Raw genomic sequence first — 3,899 nt, 5'->3', positions numbered from 1 at the left:
AGCCAGGGGCTGGAGCCAGAGCCTGGTGCAGGCTCCGCTGGCTCCAGGGAAGTGCTCTGCTCCCCCGCATCAGGGCCGAGGAGTGGAGCACTTCCTTGGAGCCGGCAGAGACTCCATCCCTGCCTTGCCTCACCTCGGGGAGAAGTCGCTGACTGTCCCAGTGAGGCTCCATCAGCTCCAGGACACTGCCCTGCTCCCTGGCCCTGATGCCACATGCCTCCTCGGTCCCCAAGGTAATGCAGGGGAGTGGAGTAGTGTCCTGGAGCCGACAGAGCCTCACTGGGGCAGGCAGAATTATGAGTGATTCTCAGTGCAGAATTTGGCTTATGTAAATTAAAAACACATGCTGTTATCTAGTATTAATTATTCTGAATGGAAAATGGTATGATTAATATGCCTTGTTTTGAACAGTGGTGATACGTAGGGGGTGCATGGGGGTGCACGTGCATCACCTGGGAGCACTGTTGCACCCCCTGACAGCCAGCATTCCCCACTTTGGGAAGGGGCGGGGGGCAGGTGGTAGCACTGGTGCCCCCCCACAAAGTGCTGGCTGGGGATTGTGGGTGCTAGGAGAAGCGCCACTGGCACTTCCAGGCACAACCCTGGCACTTCTGGGCGTGCCGATGGTACTTCTGGGTTGGCACGATCGGCCGCGGGGAGACCCCACCCTGCTGGTCACTGACTCAGGAAGCGCCAGTTACCCATGGTTTTAAAGTTAGATCCATTGACTTGTAATCACTGACTTTGTGATCATAGGGGAACATTCTGACACTTTTTTCTTTTCTGATATCCAACTCTTTATCACAAGAGTCTTCATACGCTGTACAGTTTGGGATTAAGAGCTCAGTATTCACTGCCAAGTACCCCCACATTTGTCACACCAGTTTTCAAACAAAACCAGAATTTGGACATTCTGGTCAGGGAACCTCTGCTTAAATAGGTGATAAAGATGAGATGATAAAGGTATGCAAGACAGTAAAATCAAATTTAAAGTTTCAAAGCAAAAGGATTTTTATTGTGGGGGGTGTGTGTGTGTGTATATATATATATATAGAGAGAGAGAGAGAGAGAGAGAGGGTATAAAGTGTGTGTGTGTGTAAACAAAATTGGACAGAAGCTAAGTTATGTAGTCCCAGAAGAGAAAGAATGGTTCATTAAGTATTACTAAGAACCTGAATTTATGTTGGTTTTTAGTATAGTTTTGATCAGACTAAAGTCAATTGGATAAGAAAGTCTTGAACCTGAAAAAAATGCCTCCCTTGCAATCAATACTTATTTAATTGAAATGTTAAATTGTCTTATTAAATCCTTGTCTAATGCTTATTGATCACTGCAAACATTTAGTGAGGGCTATGTTTTAAAACCAAAACCTGGACCTCAATAGAGATCAAAATTACACTACAGTAAATAATTACTAATGGAGGAATGAATCAGTCACAGAGAGAAAGGCTGGATATTTAAAAAAGAATTATGTTTTCATGGACTCTGACAAAGTTTTGTCAATAAATTAAAACCTAACCAGGTGTTATAGGGTGAACTGTCTCTGTTATCATGAAGTCATTGGATTTATGAATATCATTTATGCTTGTACCCCACATTATAGATTAGATTTGTAGATTTTACTCCATTTTGTGCACTGCTTGAAAACCAGCATGAGTTAGTATATATATAGCAAGGCAAGAACAAGATTGATTGTTTCTCTCTTTGGGAGAGAGAAACACAGGAGTCATCCAGCCAACTCCCAAGGAATAATGATTTGTGAATAATACTTTCTAGAAATGCTTGATTTGTAATTTTGTATGTGAGTGCATCCTGGTTGCCATATGAGTTCCAAGTATCATAACTAGAGATCCTGGTTTTCTCTGATTTAAACAAAATTCCCAATTTTTGGTTAAAAAGAGTAACCCCAAATCCACATTTTTCTGTAATTGAACTGAAACACCGCGATAGATAGATAGATAGATAGATAGATAGATAGATAGATAGATTAGTGGTGTTTCATTTCAATCACAGAAAAATGTGGATTACTTTTTTTAAAACAAAATTTGGGGATTTTTTTTTAAATCAGAGAAAACCAGGATCCCTGCCTGATCATAACTAAGTGTATGAAAGGAAAATAATGTCTTCAGGAAGAGAAGAGCAGGAGTGAGATGCAGGGAGATCATGAATTCTATGCAGGATACTGAGTCAGATCCAGAAATATTGAGAAGACTGAGGGAAGACCTTAGGTGCCGGTGTTTTTTGTAGTTACATAACTTTTCTTAATAGCTATGTATTAGTGATTATGACAGGGGTCCATCCCCAGGCCTGTCTAATGTAGGCCTGACCCTCTGTCTCTGGGCTACGTACCCACCTATCTCATCTGCCACACCTTCATGGAACAATAATTATGATGTTACACAAGTGGGAGGCTGTCCATTTACTACCCCAATGGTAGGGGTCGCTATCCACAGCTCCAAACCTCCCCTACACGGTGGCCCATGCCTTGCACATGGTATATAAATGTTGACCTGCACCCTAGGGTGTTGGGTCGGCTCACTCTCTGTCACCGTGCCCCCCCCCCAGTGCTGGGGTCTGCCCACCCCCTGTCACTGCGCCCCCTGGCACTGGGGTCCGATCACCCCCGTCATTGCACCCCCTGGCAATGGGGCTTTACACAGTAGTGTGCCCCAATGAGGCCTCCTCCTCCTCAAATAGCCACAGCCCGGTCCACCGAATAAAACAATAACATAAATATGAGCCCCTGGGCTATAACATAATACAAGTCCTACAAGCCACACTCTCGCTCCTTAAAACCCCAAATTGCTGCTCGAGTACTGATTGTCCCCCAGCTCTGGGTACCTTGTAGACTCCTGGAGCCTCATTAGCCACAGCAACAGTCTGGCCAGCAGCCACAGTGTTCCTGGGTAGTTCGGCCATGCAGGAGCTCTCTTCCTCTGGCTGCTTGCCAGAGACCTCCTCCTGCCAGCCTCGGCCCCGGGGGTTTATGTGCGCCCAGAGGCCCATCCCCTTCCTGTCAGCTGACTGGCCTAGGTGTTTGGGATATTAACCCCTACCCTCCTGGTGCTTAGTGTTCCTGTAAACTTGGGTCTTAAAGGGGCAGCCCTGCCTCGTAGTAACAGAGCTAGCATTCCCTGTTACAGTGGTGTTTCATTTTAATCATGAAATATCATGGATTTTGAGTTACTTTTTTTAAACCAAAAATTGGGGATATATTTTTTATCAGAGAAAACCAGGGTCCCCGGTAATGAGCTACTGTGACTAGGTTCCTTAATGTGTCTGAACTGACTTATTCAGACTTTGACATGGTTTAAAGCTAAGCCTAGTATAGGTCGGACCCATTTCTGGAAAAGCATGGGGCTGGAACTCTTGTGGGGAAGTCAGACACAGGATCTTTTGTGTGAACATGTGAAGCTTTGCTTTCATTTCTATAACCAGGCTTACCTAGCTTTGCAAATCTAGATGTGACAAGAGCAACATTTATTTGAGGAAAATTCTTGGAACAATGAGCTGATATAGAATTTGAAGACTTTAAGACTTGCTGGAAAGACTGAGCTATCCAAGAAGGATTTCAGTCTTGAGACAGCTCCATGGATTTCAGTCTTGAGACACGGTATGCATGTCAGGGCAAAGATCGGTGACCATCAGTGGTAACACCTTTCCTGTGACAGGTGATGGCAAAGGAAGATGTGTCTCAGGCCGATGCAAGGACTTGCAATCTTAATTCAGACATTGATTTGCTTTCGAAATGTAGGAAAATTGTTTAACTCCCTTTAAATTTAGCACTAAGTCTAAGGTTGCTGAACAGGTTCATTAAGAACTTTTTATAACTTCTCATTGATTGTCTATTTCAGAGAAGACCTTCAGTAACTCATACATATTTTTATAAATATGGCACT

The sequence above is a fragment of the Alligator sinensis genome, unplaced genomic scaffold (genome assembly GCF_000455745.1).
Source record: "Alligator sinensis unplaced genomic scaffold, ASM45574v1 scaffold286_2, whole genome shotgun sequence".
Classification (NCBI taxonomy): Eukaryota; Metazoa; Chordata; order Crocodylia; family Alligatoridae; genus Alligator; species Alligator sinensis.
The sequence above is the reverse complement of the archived record's forward strand: the minus strand, read 5'-3'. Positions refer to the sequence as shown.